This window comes from Bufo bufo, chromosome 1, assembly GCF_905171765.1.
Source record: "Bufo bufo chromosome 1, aBufBuf1.1, whole genome shotgun sequence".
NCBI lineage: Eukaryota > Metazoa > Chordata > Amphibia > Anura > Bufonidae > Bufo > Bufo bufo.
Window position 1 is genome coordinate 535,028,007 of NC_053389.1, and position 14,320 is coordinate 535,042,326.

Sequence of the window (14,320 nt, forward strand, 5' to 3'; positions counted from 1 at the left end):
ACACTTTTGTACTTGGAAAAGGTGACAACTATAGGTGAAATACAGTTCTGCATTCTTGTGAACAACCAGTATTGTTACAAATGTCCACACTGACAGGGAGTCAGCACCGGGAAGCAGCTAAGTAAGCTTCCCTTTACAGGTCTAGTCAAGTGTGTGTGTGCCCCCCACACCCCCATTCTTGCACATTCCCTTTAAACCTCCACACCTCCTCTGTTCCAGTGGCGCCACTCTTCCCAGCCAGTTTTGCTTACATGACTGCAGCAGTGATGTGCTCATTTGCAAAGCCAATGACTGGCCACAGCAGTGGCATATACTGCTGTGGCCAATGACCAGCTGTTGTGGTCACATGCAGTATATAGATGTAATGCCTGCAACATTAGGGAGGATCGGAGCAGCAGCACTGGAGAAGAGAATGTTGGAACAAATTAGTATAATTTCTTTTATTTTTTCACACCATCCATACCTTTCAGCCTTTGAAAGGAGTCGTCTGGGTTCAGAGCGGAACAGGACATATCCCTGTTTTCACCCATGCAGTCCCTCTGATATGAGCATTGAAGCATTTTAGGGCTGTTTGCTTCTATTTTTTACACTGCTAGGTGGAGGCTAGGGCAGCCCATTAGTGAAGGTGACGTAACTGGGCTCCCTGCTAGGCACAAGCCTTTGACTAGCTTTACCCATAGAGAGCCAATAATTCACCGGATCTCCAGAAAACAACATTGCTTACCGGTAATCGTTTTTCTCGATACCCATGACGGCACCCAATGCGACCAGGGACCTCCCATCCGGGACAGGAGACCTGAGAAGATTAAAGGTTCACACCCCCACCAAGCACCAGTGATAGTAATAAACAGTACTCCGGAGGTGAACACGCTTAAGAAAAGAGAGAGATCCAATATGGTAAATTATATCTCTTCTGATTTAGACTGTTCATCAGGGAAATTCCCTAAGAACTTTACTGAGGAGTAGAAGGCTACTCCGTATTAAACCTATTAAAGGTAAATATATATATACATTTTTTAATGGATTTTTTTGGGTAGGGAAAAATTTTGGGGGTACCGTCATGGGTATCGAGAAAAATGATTACCGGTAAGCAATGTTGTTTTCCCCTCACCCATGACGGCACCCCATGCGAGATAGACTATTAATGAGGAAATTAGGGGGGGGGGGGGGGGACCACCGCCTGAAGCACCTTCCTACCAAAGGCGGTATCCGCATGAAGTTGAAGCCTGTAATGCTTTAAGAAAGTATGTGGGGAACTCCACGTCGCTGCTCTACAAATTTGAGCCAGAGAGGCATCCGCCTTCTCGGCCCAGGACGTAGCCACCGATCGGGTGGAGTGAGCTCCAAACCCTGAAGGGGGAGAGAGACCCTGTGCTAGGTAGGCCTTGGAAATGGCCCTTTTGACCCATCTAGCAATGACTGCCGTGGACACTTTTCCCCCCTTATTCTTACCCCAAAACTGAATAAGGAGGTTTTCTTCTAACCTCCAGGCCGAAGTAGACTCCAGATAAGTTAGCAAACATCTTTTAATGTCAAGGCAATGATACTCCCTTTCTAAATTATTGGAAGGATTTGTGCAAAAGGATGGAAGGATAAAATCCTGACTTCTGTGGAAGTCCGTAACCACTTGTCATCTAAGATCCGGGTATATGGTGGAAAGGCCGAGAAGGCTTGTATCTCTGAAATCCTTCTAACCAATGTAATGGCCAGTAAAAAGGACATTTTAAAAGAGAGCATGTCTATGGGGATCTCTGACAGAGGTTCAAAAGGTTTCTGTGACAGGGCCGTCAAGACCGTGTTTAAGTCCCAAGGAGGGGACAAAGGTCTTATCGAAGGGCGGATCCTGGAGTCCGTTGCAAGAAACCTTTTTACCTAAGGATGAAGGGCAAGCTGCACATCAAAAAAGTAACTCAAAGCCGCCACCTGAACTCTCAGGGTGGAAGCCTTAAGCCCTTTGTCCAGACCAGCTTGTAAAAAGTCTAGGACTTTTGAAACATCTGGAGGAGAGAAAGGGTCAGGACTGGTACCTAGGAAAGAGGAGAAGACTTCCCAGATCTTATTGCATTTCCTAGCCGTAGTGGATTTCCTACTACCCAAAATGGTGGTAACTACCGACTGGGAAAGACCTCGACCTAACCAGATCCCCCTTTCAGTCTCCACACTGCTAGGTGCAAGATTTTTGGATTGGGATGCAGAATCGGGCCTTGATACAATAGATCCTCCCGAGGAGGCAGAATCCAGGGGGGGTGGGCTATCGCTAAGTTTAGCAGGTTGGAGTCCCAGGATCTTTTCGGCCATACTGGGGCAATCAGGGTAATTATAGCTTTCTCCTTCTGGACTTTCTTTAGGACTTGTGGAATTAGGGAAAAAGGAGGGAAGGCATAACCTTCCTCCTGTGACCAATCCTGCGCCAATCCGTCTAGGGCTGTTGGATTGTCCGAACGGTTCAGGGAGAAGAATCTCTTTACTTTTTTGTTCTTCCTGGAGGCAAAGAGGTCTACCGTGGGGAGGCCAAATTTTTGAGCTAACTGGAAGAATACCTCTGGGTTTAGACACCAATCTCCTTGTTTTAGCTGGACGCGGCTCAGAAAATTGGCCACTATGTTCTCCTTCCCTTTTATGTGGACTGCCGACAGGAACAGATGTTTCTGTTCTGCCAGCTGAAAAATTTGCTGACAAAGTTTTGCCAGAGAGGGTACCCTCGTTCCCCCTTGATGGTTGACATATGCGACTGTTGTTGAGTTGTCCGAGTATAGGATTATTTTCTAGTGGGATATGCCCCGAATTACTGATTTTAACGCCATTTCCACTGCCTTTAGCTCTTTGAAGTTTGAGGTGGCTTTCCTGGTGTTCAAATCCTACCTCCCCTGCCAGCCTTTGTTCTTGGAGTGAGCCCCCCACCCCCATGGGTTGGCATCCGTAGTTATTAGTATCGGATCCTGAAAGGACCAGGGTACTCCTGCCGAAAGATTCTCTGGCATTGTCCACCAAAGGAGAGACATCCTTGCTTCCGAGGATAAATGGAAGGTCCGATCTAACAACTGTTGGCAACCGTCCCATTGATGAAGGATGCAGGACTGTAGTTTTCTCGTATGGGCCTGCGCATATGGGACCGCCGGAATTGTTGCTGTCAGGTGGCCCAGTACTGCCATCGCCTTTCTGAAAGAACAGAGGTAAGATCTGAAGAGATCCCAAACGTGTTCCCTGATGGAAATGATCTTGGTATATGGAAGGAACGTTTTTTCTACCCGGGAATCTAACAGGATGCCTAAAAACACACAGATCTGAGATGGTGACAGGCAAAACTTTTCCCAATTTATTTTCCAGCCCAGGTTCTTTAACAGGGAGCAGGAAACACTGATGTTTTGGTTTAATTTTTCTTTTGTTTGGGAAATAAACAGGAAATCGTCTAGATATGGCAGTAACGGAACCCCTGACAATCTTAGAAAGGAAGCCACCTCCGCAATCACTTTCGTAAAGATTCTGGGGGCTTGCGAAACCCCAAATGGCAGGGCTTTGTACTGCAGGTGTAGAGACTCTCCCTGAACCCAGACTGCCGTTCTTAAAATTTTTTGGGAGGACGCATGAATTGGCAAATGGTAATATGCGTCCTCTAAGTCCATAGTCGCCATCCAGCAATCTCTTGCTAAAAGTTCTATGGTTGATCTTATGGTCTCCATACGAAACTTCTTGTATTTGAGAAACTTGTTTAGTTTCTTTAGGTTTAGGATTACTCGGAAGGAGCCATTGGGTTTCCTCACTAAAAAAAGAGGAGTGTAAAATCCCTTGCACCTCTGCCTTTGGAACCGGGACTATCACCCCTTGTGCAGAAGAAGTAAGATCTCTGATTCTAGGGCCTGTCTTTTGATCTGGTCTTTGGGGCAGTCTGTTTGAATGAATGAATCCCGGGGAAGGGTCAGAAATTCCAGGCAGAAACCTTCTCCAATCCCCCCCAGGAACCAACCGTTTTTGGTTACCATTTTCCAGGCTGGGAGAAAAAGAGATAATCTTCCCCCCACCTGGGACTCGGCATCATTGCTTGTCCTTAGATCTTGGGTCCTGGGGCTTAAACAGGAAACCTCCGGATTTCTTAGGAAATCTATCCCTTTCCCTTCTATCGTACTGTCTACCCTTCTGTTTTTTACTCTGGTATTTACGAAAAAGGGAGGGCGTTGGGGAACCGGAAAGCCCTTCTTTTTATCTGAGGCTCTTTCAAGTATGTCGTCAAGAGATGACCCAAAAAGTCTGTCACCTTCACAAGGGATGGAGCAGAGTCTGGCCTTTGAGCCCTGATCCGCTTTCCAGGACTTCAGCCAGATAGCTCTGCTTGCCGCATTGGACATGGCGGACGATCTGGCCGAAAATCTAATCATATCCGTGGAGGCATCTGCTAAGAAGTCAGCGGCTTTAGAAAAAGTAGGAAGGGAAGCTAAAATATCCTCTCTTGGCTTTTTTTTCCTGAGATGCTGTTCTAACTGATCTAACCAGATATGCAGTGATCTTGAAACCCAGGAGGCTGCGACTGCTGGTCTCAGGCAAGCAGAGGTCGATTCCCACGCCCGTTTTAAATAAATATCAGCTTTTTTGTCTAATGGGCCTGACAGGCTACCCAAATCATCAAATGGCAATGCAGATTTCTTTGCGATCTTTGCTACCGGGGCGTCTACTGTAGGGGCCTTGTCCCAAATAGCTGCTACTTTTTCTTCAAAGGGATATTTTCTTTTAACTGAATTTGGGATAAAAAATTTCCTGTCAGGATTTTTCCATTCCTTTTTAATTAACGCTTGAAGATTTTCGTGAATGGTGAAGATCCTGTATTTCCTGGGGCCTAATCCCTGAAAAGCTAGGTCTGCCATTGACTTAGGCTGTTTCACATCCTCAAGTTGCATTGTCGCTCTGACAGCTTTAAGTAGGTGTTGAGTGTCCTCAGGTGGAAATAGGCAACTCCCTACCTCCTCATCTTCTGTAGTGATGAGCGCCAGGGGTCATATTCGAATTCGCGATATTTCGCGAATATTTTGTAGAATATTCGTCAAAAATTCGCAAATTCTCGATTTTTTTTTTTAATTCAAAAAATCTGAAAGGTAATGATAGTGTAATATGCGAATTTTTGGAATTCGAATTTTCGTATTCGAATATTTTTATTGCAAATTTTTCAATTTACAACTATTAGACAAAGAAGATTACAGCACTATATTAGCTAAATTGCTCTATATTCGATTTTTTTCGAATAGTCTCTATATTGCTATAACTTAGTTTTTTCGAATATTCATAATATTCTAAAACAAGAATATTTAGCAATATAGCGAATATTCAAAAAAATCTAATATAGAGCAAAATTTGCAAACACTACTACTCCTAAAGTCAAGTATATTGCAGCCTTCTTATTGGCCCACAAGCTAGAAGCAGTGAGGGATCATGTGTACTGATAAAAAAATAAAAAAAATCAAAATCGAAAAAGAAAATTTGAATATTCTAAATTACGAATATATAACTATATTCGAAATATTCGCGAATTTTCGAAGTACCTATATTCGCAATAAAAATTTGAAATTCGAATATTCGTGATCAACACTAATCTTCTGATGATGTAGTGTCGTCAGAAAATAACTGACCCGCTTCCCTTTCTTCCACGTCCGAGAGGTCTACATCGGAATCCCTAACATCCGGGGACTTGTCTGGTGACCTAGGGCAGCCCTTATTAAATGATTTTAAGGAGGCCCTGACCTCGGATCGTATTAAGGACCTCTTATTTCTGGAGAGGCTCTGAGACTCCTCCGCCACCAGTTTATCAATACACGGCATGCATAACGGCTTAGAATAAGAAGATGCTAGGGCCGCTCTACATCCCGCACACTCTTTATGCTTTGTTTTTGAAGCCGCTTTTTTGGGGGTCTTTGCAACCTAAAACAAGTCATACAACACCCCATTAATAAAAAAAGGATCAATCTCACCAAGCAGATTTTTGTCCCCACTCCTCAGGACCGGTACCGGACTAGCTGGCCTCGAGGGTTCCAGGGGTTCGCCACGTCCATCTGCTGGCTCTGTCATCTTTGGAGGAATGGAGCCTCTTCAGCACCACACTGTGTGCTACATCAGCTGTCTGGAGTCCCCCGCAGCCCCATTTATATTTAAAAGACGCGCCTAGGCTATCCCGGCGCTTTTCCCGGCTTCCGGGTATAAGCCCTGTCCCCTTACACCGCACGCCGGAGGTGCGCGCATGCGCAGACGCCTCCCCGACGCCCGGCAGGAACTGGGCAAAACGCCGTACAGCATGAGGGAAGCCGTCTGAGCACGGCCACAGCGGCTCTCTCGGGATCGGCGCCGGAATGCAGGGGAAGGTAGGCTTTAGGCAGCAGCTCTCAGAGAGATTTCAGCCGCCTGGGGAAGGCCCCACACCGGATCAGAACCTGGGCCTCCCCCCAGCTGCAGGTGAGAATCATCTTCAATTTTCCCAGGAACCTCCTATCCGGAGGACAGGAAACCTGAACTGGTGCTTGGTGGGGGTGTGAACCTTTTATCTTCTCAGGTTTCCTGTCCCGGATGGGAGGTCCCTGGTCGCATGGGGTGCTGTCATGGGTGAGGGGAAAAAGCCTTTTCCCTGTGCGATTCACCTCATGTCAGAGGGGCAGCCTAGGTGAAAACAGGGATATCACCAGGTTCAGCTCTGAACCTCTACAACCCCTTTAACTTTTAGAGATTCTGGTAGGTTTTCTACCAATTTGTTACCTTTTGATAGTAGACATGAATTACATTTCGTTGTGGAGTTCTATAACTCTTTACCACTGTTTATGCCAAAAAAAATTCACTGATGTTTATTGAAAATAAAAGTAAACATTATGATTGAAAAACAGAACAAATGCGTGTCGCTCACCACTTCACTGCTATAAACAACCACTTACACTCACCTAAAGAATTATTAGGAACACCTGTTCTATTTCTCATTAATGCAATTATCTAGTCAACCAATCACATGCCAGTTGCTTCAATGCATTTAGGGGTGTGGTCCTGATCAAGACAATCTCCTGAACTCCAAACTGAATGTCAGAATGGGAAAGAAAGGTGATTTAAGCAATTTTGAGCGTGGCATGGTTGTTGGTGCCAGACGGGCCGGTCTGAGTATTTCACAATCTGCTCAGTTACTGGGATTTTCACGCACAACCATTTCTAGGGTTTACAAAGAATGGTGTGAAAAGGGAAAAACATCCAGTATGCGGCAGTCCTGTGGGCAAAAATGCCTTGTGGATGCTAGAGGTCAGAGGAGAATGGGCCGACTGATTCAAGCTGATAGAAGAGCAACGTTGACTGAAATAACCACTCGTTACAACCGAGGTATGCAGCAAAGCATTTGTGAAGCCACAACACGCACAACCTTGAGGCGGATGGGCTACAACAGCAGAAGACCCCACCGGGTACCACTCATCTCCACTACAAATAGGAAAAAGAGGCTACAATTTGCACGAGCTCACCAAAATTGGACTGTTGAAGACTGGAAAAATGTTGCCTGGAAAAATGCCTCAAGGCAAAACTATTTAGTGTAACTGTACAGATCTAAGAAATATGATATTATCTGTTTGTGATAAAATAGCACAGAACATTGAAACGTACATATCAACAGTCATGTCTATAATATTTAGCAAAAAACCTATGATGCATTTGATGCATTGGTGTATATCAAGTCATATGTTCACCAGCCTTATTTGTAGGTTATGAATTTATGACCTTTGGCGTTATATGACATTTGAAATTAAAAACACTTTAAAAAGCATCTGTTATCAAGATCAACCTTATGAAATCTTTGGAGCACCAGTTTGTGAACGTCCATGTGGCAGTAGCCACTCTCTCTTCTCTCTTTCCCTGAGATAGCCAGCCCTGTCAATCCAGGGAATGGGGCTAAGGCTGCAGAGGTGTTTACAAACTAGTGCTCCAAGAGCTCTGACCAGTTCCTCAGTGCCCCAATGAGCTAATTAGCATATTTTTTAAAAATGATAAATTTCTGTGGAACGGTGCATCATACTAACATGAACAAGGTATCATTTTAATCATCATGATCAACCCTACCATGCAGTGTGCCTGATTTAATAGGGTGATCATGCTAACAGATGCTCTTTAATGTACAAATGTGAATCCTGCTGAGATAGTTCACATGGAGACAGAGAAAATGTAAAGCATAACTCGTGAATGGTGCCCTGGCAAGCACAAAAGACTTTAATACCTTACAGTGCCTTGAAAAAGTATTCATACCCCTTGAACCTTGAACCCCACCTTCTGAACACCCCATCCTGCCACCCCAATACTGTACCCACTGTGTTCCCCAATACTATACATTAGAAATGTATATAAAAATAGTAGTACCATACAGATAGTGCCTCCTTTAAATAATGTTGCCACACAGTGCCCTCAAAAATAAATGCATTCAGCAAACAGTACCATAGACATATTGTTCCCTTAAAATTAATTTTGCTAAGCTGATACAGTGCACAATAGAGCTCCAAAAAGTCCATCAATTGTAATCATTTTCTCCCAGAGTGTCCTTAGTATTAATAGTGTCATTACAGTGCCCTCAATAGTACTAATGTTCCCCAGAGATAATAATTCCCCCATAGTTCCCATAGTAGTAATTATGTTCCCCATAGTCCCCCAGTAGTAACAGAGCCTACCATAATGCCGCCAGTAGTAATAGATCCTGCTATAGTATCGCCAGCAGTATCAGAGCTCACCATAATGCTTAGATAAGTAATAACGACTGCTTATATAGTGCCCCAGTAGTAAGATGACATCTGAAAATGCCCCCCTTATTGTACCCCAGTAGTACCAATGCACTTTTATAATGTGTGCCATAAGCCAAAAATGCCCCCTTCTAATGTACCATAAGAAAAAATGCCCCACTATACTGCCACCTGTATTAATAAAGTCCCCATAGTTCCACCCCATTTATAATAATGCCTCCCTCTTCAGTGGCCCAACAGATATCTGCTCCGGTGCAGCACATCACTGGCAATGCAGTTAATCGTCGAGAAGCCTTCCCGCATACTCTGTCAACCTGCGGCTCGTACCCCTTGGATACTTTAATCACTGCTCTAAATGACTGTATTTGGAAATCTTGTTCTCTATATTTTGTGTGTGAACAATGTATTACAACCTGTGTTTTGTCTTTATCTCTCAGCCCTCAGGAAATTGGCACAGTTTCCCACAACAATTTGCTTTCTGGCATGATTAAGAGAAGATATAAAAGTTCTTTCCTCAATTAGCACAACAAAACTCACGTGTCACAATGTTCTCATATTAGCCAGTCTACCATATTATATTCTATTAACTAATGTTTCATTCACTGCTAGTCTGTAAAGGTCATTGTTGCTTGTAAATGTGTATTTTCCAGCTTCACATATTGCCAGTTTCCTTCAGGTGGTTTCATTGACGTAAGCAAGTTCTCCTCCGGTGGAACTCTTATTTGTTTGCAAACAGACCATTTGAATGTGAGCGTCAGACGAGCATTTGCCTACGTTGTCATCACTACAATGTTTGTAAATACCATGCTAAACAAATCAGAAAGTCAAAAGTTCAAGTGTAAATGGATCCGGTTTGGTTGTCATTTACAACGGCTGGGGTTTATCTGTACAAGAAACCACAGCGGAGTCCTATTAACAGACAGACCAGATCCATAATGTGTTCAAGATTAACAAAAAATTAATAGAAACCATTACAGCATACAGTGCAGTTGATTTCATGGAAAATTAATTAAACATTTTTCTACATGCTGTAAATGTTTTATTTCTATAGTGGGGAGTTGTAAAGTAGCAGTAAAGGGATTGTATGGGCCATACTGACATCATAGAGGGAACCAGAGGCATCTTCTTTATAACTCAGACGGGATCGCCTGTCTGTCTATGTGTGAAAATGATTGGCCATTTATTTGAATTGCCAGCATGTAATAGTGCATTTAATGTTTAGCTGGATGAACCGTCCATCAAAAAAAATTAATTGCCAGAAATTCCAGGATTGGTACCCTTGCCATTTAGGTGATCACTGAAGTCTCACTCAAATTTAAAGTATTTCATATTCTAATGATGTAGAGCAGTGGTCTCCAATCTGTGGCTGTGCAGATGAACAGCTAATGAAAAGAATAGGACTAGGAAATCTTGTCTACCTTGTTTATAATATAAATAACAAGCAGACTGTCAGATTGGACTAGCAATCATATAAAAATATAATATAAGGACACTGCAGCCTGATGATTATGAGTCCGCTCATGGCCCTTTTAATACATTGGTAGCCCAACTGGGTTACAACATCTCCACATTCAATTATACATCATAAGTAGTGTTGAGCGAATTGAAGTTCACGAAGTGGACTTTGATCCAAATTTCAGGGAAAATTAGATTTGCCATGAAGCCAAATTTCCTTGTGCTTTGTGGTAACAAATACATTTTCCCTAAAATGGTGGTAAAACAAAAATCATACTCACCTCATCCATTTGCACGTGAAGAGTCTGCTGCGGGCATCTCGATTGAAGATCCCGCGTGAAATCTCGTGCACGGTGACGTATGATGTCACCACGCCAGCCAGCGTGATGGTATTATCATGCACCACGTGAGATTTTGCTTCTTTAATCGCAAGCAAATGGATAAGATGAGTATATATTTTTTTTACATATTAAACACTGACAGCCCTCAATGGTCATCTCAGATGCCGCGATCAGTGATGAACGTGGCATCTGAGGGGTTCAATGACAGGGGGGGTGGCACCATTGCCATTCCCCATCATTGCGCCCGTTACTCACAAAGAAATGTGCTTTGTGATGATGTAATTCATCACAAAGCGATTTTTTTTTAGTGAAATTCAGCAAAGCAGCTGAATTGAAGTTTTAAAAGGTTCACTCATCTCTAATCATAAGGATATATTCAGACAAAGCAGTCATGATACAGTGTCTTGACGTGGCTACTATGGCTTGATACAGAGACATGTTTCTATGAGACTTGAGTGCTATATGTGAATGTAACCTGAGAACAACTCACGGGGGGCGGGGCCTGAGCATGCAGCTGTGAGCATGCACCCTGTGGAGCTTTTTCCATACCTAGCCTGGTTTATCTGCCTGAGGGAGGCTGGTCAGGCATTCAGGTTAATGGGAATCCTCTTACCTGGCTCCAGAACCATGCATTGCACGATATTTCAGCCAAGTCTCAGCACCGACGCGCCTTGCAGTGGAATACAAGATGGCGCCCTCAGGAAATCCGGAGGCAGCAGCTCTAGAGCTACCAGGCCTCACTTACCCTTGAGGCTCAAGGACCTCAGATCAGACAGCCTCTCTGGCTCCTGCTCCAGCTGGATAGGCCCCTGTGCTCCTCTCTTTGACGCCCCAAGGCGGATCAGTGGCAGTGGAGAACCCTGCATTGACTCCAGGCCCGATGAGTGCTACAACACTGGAAAACCCCCTATGCCCTCCAGTGCTCACACCACCTGTCCGACCGAACCCTGCTTTTGGCCCCAAGCCTATGGCCTCACAGTTTGGAGACTCGTTGCCTTCTCCTGTGGTGCAGTTACGCTCTCTTTCCTCCACCGCAAGAGAGTTCTTACCAGGCACTGATTTCAGGCCCCTCTCTGTGCTGGACTCCAACCTGGACTTTCCACCCACGCCTGCTATTTTTCAAACCCCTGCCTTCACTGATGCTTCAGAGACCTCCGTCTTTTGCGTCAACTTCAGACAGTAGACGCTTTAAGTGCCCTAAAGTTAAAGATACCTGGTCCCTCCTCTGTATACTTCCCACTAAAAATTATCTGGAAGCTATTATGGGCCATTTATATGGATACACCTTAATAAAATGGGAATGGTTGGTGATATTAACTTCCTGTTTGTGGCACATTAGTATATGTGAGGGGGGAAACTTTTCAAGATGGGTGGTGACCATGGCGGCCATTTTGAAGTTGGCCATTTTGAATCCAACTTTTGTTTTTTCAATAGGAAGAGGGTCATGTGACACATCAAACTTATTGGGAATTTCACAAGAAAAACAATGGTGTGCTTGGTTTTAACATAAGTTTATTATTTCATGAGTTATTTACAAGTTTCTGACCACTTATAAAATGAGTTCAATGTGCTGCCCATTGTGTTGGATTGTCAATGAAACCCTCTTCTCCCACTCTTTACACACTGATAGCAACACCGCAGGAGAAATGCTAGCACAGGCTTCCAGTATCCGTAGTTTCAGGCGCTGCACATCTCGTATCTTCACAGCATAGACAATTGCCTTCAGATGACCCCAAAGATAAAAGTCTAAGGGGGTCAGATCGGGAGACCTTGGGGGCCATTCAACTGGCCCACGACGACCAATCCACTTTCCAGGAAACTGTTCATCTAGGAATGCTCGGACCTGACACCCATAATGTGGTGGTGCACCATCTTGCTGGAAAAACTCAGGGAACATGCCAGCTTCAGTGCATAAAGAGGGAAACACATCATCATGTAGCAATTTTTCATATCCAGTGGCCTTGAGGTTTCCATTGATGAAGAATGGCCCCACTATCTTTGTACCCCATATACCACACCATACCATCAATTTTTTTGTTCCAGCAGTCTTGGAGGGATCTATCCAATGTGGGTTAGTGTCAGACCAATAGCGGTGGTTTTGTTTGTTAACTTCACCATTCACATAAAAGTTTGCCTCATCACTGAACAAAATCTTCTGCGTAAACTGAGGGTCCTGTTCCAATTTTTGTTTTGCCCATTCTGCAAATTCAGTGCGCCAATCTGGGTCATCCACGTTGAGATACACTGCAGTAGCTGGAGTTTGTAAGGGTGCCATTTGTGAGTAGCTAATATCCGCCGAAGGGATGTTCGACTAATGCCACTCTCCAGTGACATGCGGCGAGTGCTACGCTGTGGGCTCTTGCTGAATGAAGCTAGGACAGCCACTGATGTTTCTTCATTAGAGACAGATTTCATGCGTCCACATTTTGGCAAATCCAACACTGAACCAGTTTCACGAAACTTAGCAAGCAGTTTGCTAACTGTAGCATGGTAGATGGGTGGTCTCGTAGGATGTCTTGCATTGAAATCTGCTGCAATGACCCGGTTACTGCGTTCACTAGACATCAACACAATTTCTATCCGCTCCTCACGGGTTAACCTCGGCGACATGTCAATGGCTGTAAACAAAGAGAAACTTGTAAATAACTCATGAAAGAATAAAGTTACGTTAAAACCAAGCACACCATTGTTTTTCGTGTGAAATTCCCAATAAGTTTGATGTGTCACATGACCCTCTTCCTATTGAAAAAACAAAAGTTTGATTCAAAATAGCCAACTTCAAAATGGCCGCCATGGTCACCACCCATCTTGAAAAGTTTCCCCCTCACATATACTAATGTGCCACAAACAGGAAGTTAATATCACCAACCATTCCCATTTTATTAAGGTGTATCCATATAAATGGCCCACCCTGTACTATGGGTCAAGTCCAAACAAGAACAGGCCATTGTGGCCATCAAGACAGACCTGATTAATATCTCTACGCAATTGACCACCCAGGTGCAAGTCTTCTCCACCTTGGCCACTCGTCTTTCTAAAGTTGAAGAATCCCTGGCCTTGTGGCATTCCATGCATAGGTACATGCTAATACAATTGGACGACCAGGAAAACAGAGGTCGTCACAATAACATGAGATTCCGGAAACTGTATCTGCGGCTGATGCATAGCTGTGTCCACCATTTTCAACAACCTCCTTTCCAGACCAGTAGATGGGGAGATTGAGCTGGACAGAGTTCATCGTGTTCTGGGTCCCAGGTGCCTGGTAAACCCGGTCCCCAGAGATCTTCTGTGTAGGGTTCATGTTTTCAGAGAGAAGGAGGAGAGGCCTGGAGACTGGATCCCACCATGTTTGTGGGCACACAGATTCAACTTCTGACAAATGTACTCAGTGAACAACTCCAAGAATTTGCGAAAGAGTATTTAAACTAGGAAGGGGGGGCAAAAGAGTGAAAATAAAAGAGTCCAATTGCCCCCCGAAACAATGCCAGAACAGGTCAGAAGCACAGAGGTTAAGAAATGATAAGCTCAGAGTCCTGTCTACAAATGCTCGCAGTTTAGGTAAAAAAATCAATGAACTTGGGTCAATAATGGCATCTGAGAATGTAGATTTAGTGGCTGTTACGGAGACATGGTTTAATGAAAGAAATGACTGGGACATAACCATACCAGGGTACTCTTTATACAGAAGAGACAGAGAAGGCAAGAAAAGAGGAGGAGTGGCCCTGTATGTGAAAGATAGCATTAAATCTAACCTAATACAAGTTGGTGAGGCCAACATAGAGTCAGTTTGGGTTA